We start from the raw sequence: 13631 nt of genomic DNA, 5'->3' as shown, positions 1-13631 counted from the left end.
CAGACAGACAGACAGACAGACAGATAGATAGATAGATAGATAGATAGATAGATAGATAGATAGATAGATAGATAGATAGATTGATTCAAATGCAGTACCTGAGTGGGCCATTTCAGGAGCAGCCCTAATCTAGGAATTTTAATATAAACAAACAGGAAGTGCATTTCCAGATTTCAATATTACATAGTTTAAACTATTGATTTCTTAATGACACGCACAGATAAATTGTTCACCACCTAACTAGCGATGTGAACTAACAACATCAATACTGTTAGTGTTGATTTCATGTGTACTTTAATTGCGTATTTAGAGCTGACAGATGACAACACAGCTGGGTTCATTTGCAACAGCTAAATCCTGAAATATGTGTTCCGCCTTAAGAAGCGAAAAACTATAACCGAAATCCCAGTTTTGTTCCAGAATCGTTTACTTCATGCTATAAAACAGCGAAATCTGATTTGGCGCCGAAACGGTTGAATCCTCGGCGTGATGACGCAGGCGCAGCGTGGGGTTTCCCAGCCCTGCGAGCAGGGTCACCGCGCCCATCTCTGCTGTCTGATGGCCGGAGCGAGAGCCTGACACACCGAACGCACAAGAAGCTCTCCAGCGCTCGCGGACGACCAGTGTGGAGCTATCGAAAGACGATAATCTGGACCGAGCCTCATTCAGCACCGGGAATCAGCGTGAAGCTCGTGTTATTTGGGCAGAATCGGCGCGGTTGCAGCTGTCGCGGCTGCGGGTTCGGGGAGTGCCGCTCTCCGCTGACTGACTGACGGACTGTCTGCAGGTCGGGCAGCTGTGGAGCTCTGTTCGCTGTTTACAGTCAATGATAAATACACAATTAACTGCTCCGACAGATCTCAGGTCAGTGGTGATCTTTAATTCCCTCTAATGTTCGGCTGATTGGCTTTATTCGGCTGTTCTGGGGTCTGTGGGGTGGGGGCCGCTGCTTTGGACTCCACAAACGGTCTGTCATCGCGATTTATTATGATATTTCTGTTATGGGAAATGTCAAACTGCAATCATCCACAGGCCGAATAAGTGGTTTAGTGTGTGTTAACTTCCTCAAATCACGGTCATGTGGCTGAGATGTGCTGTTAGCTGACTAGCAGAGCTCATTTATTCAAGCCTCAATATTGACGATCATCGGGATTAAACGCTGTCAGGTGATTTCTGCCATCGACAACAGTTGTATTATATAACTCCCGTAGATGTGTCTCATACTGCTGAAACCGCTCCGAGGTGGACCGTTCCTGACGTTTGGCCTTGTTGACGAAAATAAATCCTGGCTTGGCGTGTTTTTAAAAGGCTGCATTGGTGCACATCTGACTGCCCATGATGGTGATGGTGATGAAATGGACAGTGAAGATGGAGGATAAAGCCAAACTGCCTCCCCCTCCTCACTTCATCATGGAGTCGCAGTATTTGTGCATTAAAATCCGCGATAAAGCCTCGAAACACACCCGGGCTGCTGTTATTTCGGCGTTCGGTTATATATATGTGTGTGTGTGTGTGTGTGTTTGATTGGCTTCAAATGTAAGCCAGTGCTTCTTCTAACGACCTTAAACGCGAGTTAATGGGATTTTCTCGATCTGTTTAAAGTGTGTGTGTGAATGTGTGTGTGGAGGAAATGTGAATGAGGAAGAGCTGCTTCAGTGTTTCATCACGGTTTGCAGTAGTGATCGTATGTAAAGCCGGTGTGTGTGTGTGTTTAAGGCGCATCTACTGTCCTCAATCATGATGGTGTGCTGAAACATGTACACGGGCGTACGCGTGTGTGTGTCAGCAGTGTGTTCATGTGCAGAATGAATGAGTGTGTGTGTGTATGTTCACGGCCTACAGCTGCTGCTGCTGCAGCCAACAAGATGGCGACTGATGAAGACACAGCCCTGCCTCACACACACTCACCATCACGCATGCTCTCATATACTGCTCAAAACACGACATATGTGCTGAAAATAGCGTCTTTTATACCGCTCAGAACACTCTTTTATATTGTAACACACCATACACATGTTATTTTACATCTGAAACGTTTATGCTAAATAATATCATTGATATAAATCACAGCTTTCCTCTATCTGCTTGTAGTTTTGGGAATGTTGGTTGGTAGTTTCAGGTTCGTTTGGTTTCTATCTGCAATCTGATATCAATCTGATACTGAAGACACAATCAGTGTTGAAGGATTTCAAAATTAAATCATAGAAACCAACAAAATCACCAATGCTGTGGAAATAATATTTGACAGATTGTCCCGAGTGGACTTCCACCATTATTCTGACATCAATAATAGAGATAAAGTTGGTTTTATATTCGGATATTCAGACTTTCTCCTTAATAATTTAATTTCAGAAAAGTATTCTTTGCGAATTCTAAATAGGGAAATCATATTAGCAGCAAGTGACTTGTTCACAGTGAATTAGATGGTGTTGATGTTGTTTAGAAGTCATACTTGCATGCTAATTCCAATCGAATATTCAAAGTAACATGGTAAACAGTATAAAGCATGGGTCGGGAACCTTTTTTCAACAAAGAGCCATTTCCCTACTGAAAAAAAACAGCTTAAACCAGCCTAGGCTGGTTGGCTGGTTTTAGCTGGTTGACCAGCCTGGTTTTAGAGGGGTTTTGGCCATTTCCAGGCTGGATTCCAGCCATTTCCAGCCTGGTCTTAGCTGGTCAGGCTGGAAAATGATCAGATAAAACCAGCTTGACCACCTAGCCATCTATCGTTTTCCAGCCTGACCAGCTAAGACCAGGCTGGAAATTGCTGGAAACCAGCCTGGAAATGGCTAAAACCCCTCTAAAACCAGGCTGGTCAACCAGCTAAAACCAGCCCACCAGCCTAGGCTGGTTTAAGCTGGATTTTTCAGCAGGGTTCAGATTTTGTTTTTTTGCAAATGTATTTTTTAAAGAGCCATTTGGATGCATGTATATCTCAAAATGTCTCTTTAAAAATGCATTTGCTACTGTATTACTACTATAAATATACAGGTTTAAACAATCTTAATTTATGTCGATGCTCAACTCAAAAATAAACAAATATGAAGCATCACATGTTGAGCAAGTCCATGAATGAAGACCGTCCTTTTATTGTTAACAGAGTTCTTATTTTGCTGTAAAAAAAATTACAACGACGAGCGAATTGTAATTGTATTTTCGATAGGAAAGTGACGGTTATAGTTTCTTATATGGTAAAATATTATTGAAGGGAGACGGCTGGAGAGCCACATATTTTTGGAGACTGCTAAATGAACGAATGTATGAAGATAAAACCAACTTTACCGCTATACAGTAATATCATTCACAGTAACACTAAATCTGTCTGTTTTATATAGACCATAAATAGGAAATGCATTTCTGAGCCCTTTTTGTGTGCCATAATAAATAAAGTACAGCATGGCCAGTGTAGTCTGTTTCACAGATCAGTTGTCAGTTTTTGTCAAATATTCTTTGCAATAAACATTTTAATTTCAATGTACAGATCATCAAACGTTCACAGATCGTTTTCTTTTTTACAGAGATGTAAGAGGTAAACTTCATTGTAGGGCTGGACGATTTGGCGTAAAATCAAAATCTGGATTAGTTTGAACATTTTAACTCTATTACAATTAATGAACGATTATTTAATTTATTTATTTGATGTTTTTGCCCTCAGAGTTCACTGACAGGTTTTGTACAGTAAATATGCTTGCATATTACAAGTGAGAGATTTTTGAATGTGGGGTGCGTTACTTGATTTTAAAATAATTGAAGTGGAAATACACTATCAATTATCGATGATATTTTATTGAACATCAACACTGAACAACTGAAATTAAAACACACATTGCCTAAAACGCGGCTCTCCACACTGCCCACCCTCGTCATCGCTACCAAACCGACCAATCACAAAGCTTGTGCTACGCGTCATTATGATGTGTAGTTACATTTTTTTTTAGAGGTGCATGGCTATGCGAAGGCTGCGCTAGACCCTATGCGTATACGCTTAGAAGTATAATATCAGATATTATAATAAGTAAAAAACATAATAGAATAAGTATAAAGTGACCTAAACAGAGCGGGTCGCATGACTCCATATACAGGAAAGTATTTGAAAAAATTGACCTGGAAAAATGAGCTAGATTTTAGGTTCTGAATGTCGATTTCAATTACTTTTCGATTAATCGTCCGTCCCTACTTCATTGTATTGTGAAGGAAACTAGCCAACCAATAGCATTCATGCTTTTAGGCATGATTTTATGTGCTCTAGCTTTTAAAACAGAGATTACTTTTACTAATTGACAGTAAAAATAAAACCTAGAGGATCTCTTGTAGTTGGTGTTGTATAGTGAACACCTTTGCGAATATAAATGCTGAAAGACCATTTAAAGGGATAGTTCATTTACTAGTTTTAAACATTTCTTTTTTCTGTTAAAACACAAAATAGGTAAAATGTTGGAAATCTGCAGCCATTGACTTCCATAGTGTTTGTTTTTCTTACTATGAAAGTGGATTATAAATGTCCTGGAGCTCTGGGTTGTGTAATGTAACCAGGGAAAACGCTCGGTTTCTGCTTTTGTATAAACACCGTCTACTGTCAGAGAGTCAATTTAAGTGTTCGTTTAGAATATCTGCCATTTTTACGCTGCCATTTGTAAACAGACAGGCAAATTGCATCACAATAATGGTGTACATTTGAGTTGGTGTTAACCCTACACCATCTCAGTTCAGCGTTTCGTTCACTAAATCCATGCCCTTCCCCTTATCTTCTTGTGAAACAACTGCATGGTGTTTTCAGCTATCAATACCATTTTGGTGGTCTCCCATTTTTAAAGTGTTTGCATTAATTTAGCAAACAATGTCAAGCTCTGCGATTGTTATTTGGGCCAGCACATTTGTCATATTTAAAGGGATTTGATCAGTGCGTGTTGTTGAATGCTTTGTACCATACAGTCTCATGTAATGAAACCACGGCATCTGAAAGATGAGCCCTGCACACATTCACAGGACCCATGAATGAGGAAACAAAACATTCCTGAACCATCGGAAAAATCCCCTTTTGATTTATACCACAGGAGGTATGTCCACTGTGGTGTGAAGTTCCTGCAGCGTGAACCAAGCAATGCGGAGAAGAATGCTACTGACTTTACAGCCATAGAAAACATAGCTATAATATTAAAACATAGCTATCATATTCAAGTACACAAGCGTTGTTGTGTTCTGAAATGTGTCAGAGTACTGTTTATCACCGTTCTCAGCATGCCTCAAGCAGGCGGGAATCGACATAACTGTACAGTTAATTTTCTCTTTCAGCTCAGCTACTGTCCTGATGAAAGCACATCCAGGAGAGAATCTTGATGAACAAGTTTGTAGCTGCTTATCTGAATAAAGTGATCAACGCAAGAGCACTCATAAGCATGCTTAACCACATGTTAAAGGCCTCGCATGTTTACGCAAAGTTTCTTTACCCATTTGGTAATGTGTCCACCAAAGCGCTTTTATCCAGCAGAAAATATCAGGCGTTTTGAAGACATTGAGCTGTGGGAGGACTTCGGTACTGCATAGAGCTGTGGTGCAAAATCGTCAATTCTAAGCTTAATGTTGAACAGCAGATGGCGCTCTAGACTAGTTTTTAATTATACATTCAAATGTTCGCAAGGAAGAGCGATTGTGTTCGGTTTTAGGCGATATTATTGGCAATATATACCACAATATTATTATTATTATTATTATTAATGGCTTACAATGAACACTCTTCTAATCCGCTTGATCTATTCCTAAATGCATCAGTTTTCGCTCTTTATGAAAGATGATCATTATTTTTTTCATCATTCTGTCGTTCTTAAATGCGCACCACTCTCATTAGCTCCTTTCGCAGTAATAATCACAAATAGTGCTGCACAATATATCGCAAAAATAACGTTATCACGATAATGGTATAAGCAAAATACCTATCACATGCGTGTGATATTTTATGCATTTTTATCTACGTTTGACCAATCAAATGGCACCCTACCCCACCTCTACAGTGGTTGCTGTTCTGCTATTGGCTAAGGTGATCTAAAGCTGAACACAGAGCTGAAATTAAACACTAATGGGCGGAGTCTAGACAAGACAGGAAAATGACAACAGCCAATCAGAGTCAGAATATCTGATTTCACTCATTCGTAGTGATTTAACGATGAAATGTTTGCACTTTGATAGTTTTTTTTGTCTTAATTTGATCTGAAAAATGTTTATTTTAATATCATTAAATTAATAAATGATTTAATAACATTGCTTATAAAAATATTAGGCAAATATTGTTATTGAAATGCTCAACAACACTTATTTTTTGCACGATCGTGCAGTCCTAATACCAAATGGTTATTTTGAGGAAGGCGTTACCGTTTACACGTTACATACAGCAGAATTCTGGCAATTTTATTGTAACGTCACAACTTTTCATTATGGAAAATTGACATTCACGCATGATGACCAGTAATTTCCTTTAAAAAATTGTATAATGGGGCTAGGGCTGCTCGATATATGGTTTCAGCATCGATATCGCAATGTGATCATTCGCAATAGTCACATCGCAGGATATACAACGTTGAGTTTAAATGATAATTGATAATTTTAGCATGTGTTGTATGATGATTTAAAAAACATTCAGGTATAATAAATTGTACCGTTTGTGACCTTAACTATGATTAATTGTATTGAATTATTTAAATTTTTTCATTCAGTTACTGTACTTGAATACTGTTAGACTCGGGATACGATAAAACACTTCATTTTAATTGTATCTTCTTCTTGATTGCGTTTCTAAATTGTTATGCATAAAAATACTCACAACACATGCAAATACACAAATGCGCACCAAATAGCACAGACCACATTGAAAACGTGTCGGGGGACTCCAAAAAGTTTATAGATTGTTTACTAGATTTTACGGCGACACAAATAATAAACATTAAATCATCAATCTCTGACTAAACAAGTGCACGAAAATACTCACAACACATGCAAATAGAGAAACGCACTGCAAATAGCACAGACAACAACGCCCAAAAATTGTCAATGCATTCCCTCTGCAAAATCATCCCAATCATTTAACATTATAAACTCTTTCCAAATAGAAATATCAAGTCATCTGGTGAAATTGTATTCGTATCACAATATTAATCGCAAAACATCGCAATGTTAGATTTTTCCAATATCGTGCAGCCCTAAATGAGGCTACAAAAATATGTTAGCTTCAACAAAAATGCATTGGTGGACAGTAGTTTGTGCTGGATAAGTAAAGGAGACATTTTGCTTTAGTGTGCTGTATAATTGAAATGATTTGGCTTCATGAAAACCGCGACAGTGCGTAAAGCTTGCGCACATATTTGTTGCTTATTTATTTCCTGATCTCCTTTCATCCCACTTCATGTTTTGAGCCGTAGCTCTGAATAGGATTAAATTGTTGCCGTCTGTAGATGGCAGCTTTCGGGATTATGGATTTGGTCAGTGATAGCGCTGATTTGCCTTATGTCTGTTTTATCCAGCTCTCCCTCCGCAGTTGACGTGCCCTTTCAGCATATTTGATCTTCGATAATCCTTAAGTAAAGTTCATGCCCCTGTGTGTCCTATACTGTAACCGTGGCTCTCATGGCATCTTTCTGTTTGATGTCTCTGTATTTGTAGATGTGTTATGTAATCTGGATGAATGATGGGGATGTAGTGCATCAGCTCATTCATTCAGATGCGGATGGTGAAGCCCAAACACAAGCTGGTTTTAAGAGGTTTTTGCTTTTTTTATTATTATTTTTTTGAGTTTGAAGAATTTGGACATGCAAATTTATGTTGCGTAAGGATGTGTGATCAATAGGTGGCATAAACATCTATTTCATAGTTTAAAAATCATGGTTACGGTTAGGTAAATAGCTTATTTTTGTGTGTATTTATACATTTATTAACTCAGGCAAAGTATGAACATTTTAGTAATAAAAAAAACACATTGATTAATTTGAAATGACAAACTTATTAAATGTTATTTATCCAAGATTTGATTAAATCCAAGAATTTCTGTGCTTTATACTCCTGAATAATTCCACAATTCATTTCTCATTTTGGAAATCACATGTCCATATTTAATATTGATACTAAAGGAATACTCTTAAGACCAAATTTGACATCTCGCATCACTGGTAAGATGTAAAATAATTTAATTTATGGGCAGTTTGCAAGCATTTTATAAATTATATTTCACGTTTAGTTTTTTTTAGGTGCGTCAAAGCAACTGCAGTGACTTAAACTGCCCAGAAAAGCATAAAAAATGACTCTTTCAGTTTGTTTTTGTCAAAAAGCAAGTTAAATGGATCTTTAATTACATGAGGGTTAATATTTAATGCATGCATATCATATTCAGATGAGCTACACCTTTAAAAAGGCATGTTGTTTGACAGAAATGCTTTCTAAATAATAATAAAGGGTGTGTGTCTGTGTGTGTGTTTAATCATGCACACACCTGTCGATCTCTGTATAGTTGGGGGTGAGTGAATGACAGATGCTTTGTGAGGTTTTGATGCGATGACTCTTGAAGTATTTGTTTACAGACTGATGCCAGTAAAGCATTACACGTCAGCTTTACACCCCAAACTCAATTAGTTTTATGATGTATAAATTAATATAAAAGTCTTTGTAATTTCTGGGAAAGTCATGGAAATGTATTGGTGTAGGAACATTCAAGTTATGATTATTATTTCATGATAGCAATTGAAATGCTACCGGACGGTTACTAGCGGTGTTAGCCATGGTAGAGTGTAATCATCATTAGTAAACATGAGATCTGAACGAACAGAGATGTCCTGAATCTGAACCTCTGAGCCTATAAAATAAATTTCTCATGAGTGAATGTGAATTTGCTCTCGATTAAATGTGGTGAAAAACAAAAGGTGTGTCCAGTGTAATTCTCCGACATTTTCATTTCTGATTATCCAAAACCTTTGGGGAAACAAAACACTGTAAATTATATCCTCTTCCCTGCTTTTATGCTGGTGCGTAGCTTCAGTTCCACACAATTCCTTCATGTTCACCCAACACAAATCGATTTTGAACTTAATTGTTTTTTTACGAATTTAAGTTGATTAAACATGAAACACTTAAGTTGTCCCAAAAAACCTTAAGAATTGTGTTGTTTTAAAGGGCACATAGTTTACCTCTTTTTTATGATTTAATATTAATATGATGGTTCTTCTGAGTGTGCCAGTTTAGCTTCAGTTTAAAACACAATTCAGATTTGTTTATTATAATGTGTTAAACAGTGTCATGTTGGGGGCGTGTCCACAGCTCGCTGATTTAGGGGTGTGTTGCTTCACATGTAAATTAGTTTCGGCTTCCCGCCCAACGTAACAAGGGGGCGGGGCCATGAGCTCACCCGCTCTGACAGGCAGACTGAGAGGAGCAGGAGTGAGAGGATCAGCAATCAGTCGTACATGTACGACTCTGACACAGACCAAGCAGAGAGTACAAAATCATTTGTGTGTTTGTACAGTTTTACAGCCAACTGAGTGCTAGTTTCAAGTGCCGAGCTTGTACACAGAGACTAATAACCACGCACACTGAATTAACTTTGACTGAGGCACCGGATGCGTCGCTCGAAGACACGACATGGCACACCAGACACTCTCTGTAGCGCGGCAGAAACATGAAGTGTCCCGAATCGTCGCGCCACGCATTTTTGATTTCTAAACAGGTTTCTGCAGCGGTCCGCGGCGCCCAGCCATCGACTTGAGTGTACCCTGATAGAAACCGATGTTTAGAACTCTAAAACGCATGCTAGCTAAGATCACAGGGAGCTTCTGGGATCATGAGAAATGCAAACGGCTGAAGTATAAGGTAGACTCAATGAGAAGTACACATGTTTGCAAACCTACCTAAAGATACAACCAATAATTCCGATTAGAGCGATAATGTGGAGAATATTGATCTTGTGTTGAGCCCAATGAGCCTTGCATCTAAAAATAGAGCTAGCGTGTTCCTTTAGTGATATCACTTCCACTCACGCTGAAAATGGCGGACGTGAATCAACAAACTGAGGATATGATGACGCGCCCGTCAATCAATATTGGTGGGCGGGGGGACCGCTCTCCTACGTCAAGTTGCGGTCGATCTGAAAACCGCTCCATTTGGTCAACCTTTTTTTATGTTGTTAACCAATATGACGGTCTATACACCATACATGCACATATGTCTGTCCAAACAGCTTGAAAAGGAGATTTATTACCTTAGGTGCCCTTTAACTCATTTTAAATAAGTAGTTCAAACAAGCAGCAAAATTAATTTTTCAAAGTCATCTAAAAGGACAAAATACAAATTAATTTCGTCCAAAATTTCTAAATGCAGTTCAAATTGTAGTGTGATCCCACGATGGAAACCAGAACTAGTGCTGCGCATGTAAAAACCATTAACAAGACAGCATTTACGTACCATTTTCACAGTACTTTAACCACTTACACTCAACATAACGTTTGCTGTTTGTCATTTTAAGCTATTTATTTAAAATGAGCTGAAACATCACAATTCTTGATGTTTTTGAGGGACTGCTTAACTGGTCAATCTTACATTTACCAAAACTAATAGGTTAACTTCATTCCTTCATGTTCTCGTAACACACAGGGATTGTGTGGAACCCAGCATTTTGTTATAGTATCGAGAGGGATTGGCTTGTGCAAATATGTCTGATAATCTGATAATCCATATCATTGCAAATATTCAAGAAATGCGACCATGTCTATTTTGTTTCCTCTTGGCTTAGTTTCATCACTTTCTGTTCTGATTCGTAGCTGAACAGCCAATGAGAGCGCTGTATTTTACTGATTGCCGATGCTGATTCTATACTCTGCATCAGGCAAACTTTCTCCGATGTGAGCCTGACTAGGGCCGACACCAAACAAACTAGCCTGACAGATGCTCACTGACGGCCTGATGCTGCCTAATGGCCTTAAAAGTGCATAGTGAATGGTGTCATATGAGACGCACTATAGAGTGCAGAGCTTGAGAAATTTCAGAATGTCCAGTAGCCTTTCAGCCAGGCACTCTTCAGTTTTTGATAGCCTGAAATAAATCCAAGTGGCCCAAATAGAAAAGACATTAATTACTAAATAAAAAGAAATACATTTACCAAAAAAAAAAGTTATTATGACATTAATTATAGGCTACATATATAGAGATTTATTATTTTTTTTTTTAAATAACCACATTTTATTTAATTATTTTTAGAATTCGTAAAAAATATAGTCCCTAAAAATGTGTGAAAATCTGGTAGGCCTAACTTATATTGTTTTTATTGTTATTGTTTCATCAATATAGTACTGAAGTACTGCTTCCTTGAAATACTACACCAGTTAGCTATTAGCAAATTGAACCACATATTGGGGTTGGCTCCTCAGTGCATGTAAATGACATAAGTTAGAGAATGCAGCAGCATTTAAATAGACTATATATTTGACCTCCCATTAAAATCAGCAGGGGGCAGGGGCGTTGCTAGACATGAAGCTCTACTTGGGCACCCCTCCTAAAAAAAATAATATAAATAAATAAAAGTATTCTTATTATTATACAATTATTCTTCTAAATAATCTTAAATGTAACTGGAAAATAATGTTAAGACATAACTGGAGTCTGGAGTCATTTGCTAAGATCATTTAAGAAATTACTTTTGCATAAATATTAATTTCATTTGAACGAAATTCTATAGACAATTTAATAAAATACAAAAAAAAAGACGTGTTATAAGATTATCTCTTGTAGACTTGACACATGGTAGCTAATTAAGTGTGTTAAGTCTTACCTCTCTGACTCGTAATTCCTCCTTTTTGCTTCATACAATAAATCTATCAGGAGGCATGCTTAGTAAGATCACCGTCATATTGTTTAAAATTTAGTTTTGTCTTCTTGCAAAACAAAAAAGGCTGTTGCGCTGGTTTTACAACGCATGAGCGGCGCGTAACAAGCAGGTAGCCTGCTTTTTTGGCGCGCATGTTAACTACCGGCACTCACACCGGAAGAAGAGCAGCGCGTGCGAGAGGCGTGGGTTCTCTGCGCACACACGGAGATGCGCCAGTTTGCTTTTTGAATAAACGCATTGCTTTCACCGGCGTTGGTTCGGTTGCACAGAGAGAATAACGTCTTTATTTTGGAATTACTACTCTTAATAAATACACTTGCATATGAAGTAAATCATATCTCAAAGCTTTTACTGGGGCACTGGAGATTTTTACTGGGGCACGTGCCCCAGTGAATTGGGTCTAGCGACGCCCCTGGCAGTGTGGATTAATTTTAGGTAGCCCGACTGGAAAACATAAGAACCCCGGGAAATCCGGCTACCAATTAAGCGAGCCCTGGAGTATGTCGTTTCAAACACTGAAATGAAGCTACATTTATTTTTGTGTGTGTTGTTTTGCAGGCCATCAGTGTGAGCAGTGTTGTTTGATTCACAGATATCTGTGAGTTCATTATTTCACAAAATGGTTCTTAAAGAGGGAGAGATTTGACTGAATGAATTGGTTGAATCAGAGCAGTTAGTGAAGCAGCATCCGACTGGCTTCCTTCACTGCGAGTTATCCTCTCTGTCAGAGTACAGGCGTACGCTCGCGTGATTCATGTTTACTGTGAGCGTTTGGCCTGTCCTGTCACTCTCGTTTCCTCGCAGGTTGTTTGAATACAGGCCTGTTATCAGACTGCTTTGAATAAGCAAAGTGGACCGCAGATGGACTGTACATTTGCTTTTGCATGTAAAAAGACAACGGCATCACTTTCGATTTGAATAAAGGCTTTGGTTTGTGAGCAGCAGAAATGTGGCCGGACCTGATGCAAAGCCGAGCAGCTGTCAGGATTTACTTCGTCTCATGTTGACTATGTTTGTTCACAATAGAGCACATCAGCGAACGCCCAGATCTTCTGGCACTTCAAATATTTTCTAGAGGTCTTCAATCAGGTCCTGATCACGGAACTAAGCTGAGTCTGTTCCTGTTGAACCACATTACTTCACTTTGATGCAAAAGACAAGCGTAGAAGATGGTGAACTTTAAACCGCTTGACCCACATAAACTCTTGATGCATATTTCCAAATGTGAAAGGAGACATATTATGACCCGTTTTACAAGATGTAGAATAAGTGTGTGGTGATGTTTCAGCTCAAAGCAGCACACAAATAGTGTTTTTTAAGAGTGCTTTCACACCTAGACTTTTGTTTCGGAACCGGTCTCGTTTCTCCAGTTAGCGCGGTTCGTTTGGCATATGTGAAACCAGCAATCGTGCTCGGATCAGCGTCAAAACAATCGGTCCGAGATCGCCTGAATGAGGTGGTCTCGGCTCGGTTGAAACGAACTCTGGAGCGGATCGATTGTAGTGAGAAAGCAAAACGATCCAAACCCGGCTATATCACAGTGTATTATGGACATGTAATAGGCATATATGGCTATATGAAGAGAGACGAGATGTCATTCCTACCGGTAAACGTGCGTTTCATGTCAAATACAAAGTGAAAGCATGCTAATGGATATCATAGCAATAGCGGATAAATCGCGGTATTCGTGCGTAAATAGACGCCTGAACATTTTGCGTTTACTTGCTTTATTCGCACGTCAAATTCGCTTCAGAATAGATGTTGATCCACGTCATGG

General features: G+C 38.7%; 1 protein-coding gene across 1 annotated transcript in view; it reads left to right on the top strand.

Moving 5' to 3' along the window:
- Positions 1-517: 517 nt before the first annotated feature.
- The window catches only part of gnb1a (guanine nucleotide binding protein (G protein), beta polypeptide 1a), a 65713-nt gene continuing 52599 nt past the window's right edge, over positions 518-13631 (top strand). Inside the window, exon 1 of the mRNA XM_056464573.1 lies at positions 518-864. The gene's annotated coding sequence lies outside the window, so the exon portion shown is untranslated. The remainder of the gene's footprint in view (positions 865-13631) is intronic.

Source organism: Danio aesculapii, chromosome 8 (genome assembly GCF_903798145.1).
Source record: "Danio aesculapii chromosome 8, fDanAes4.1, whole genome shotgun sequence".
In the NCBI taxonomy this organism is placed as follows: Eukaryota; Metazoa; Chordata; class Actinopteri; order Cypriniformes; family Danionidae; genus Danio; species Danio aesculapii.
Note: the sequence above shows the minus strand (reverse complement) of the source record. Positions and strands in the feature narration are given on the sequence as shown.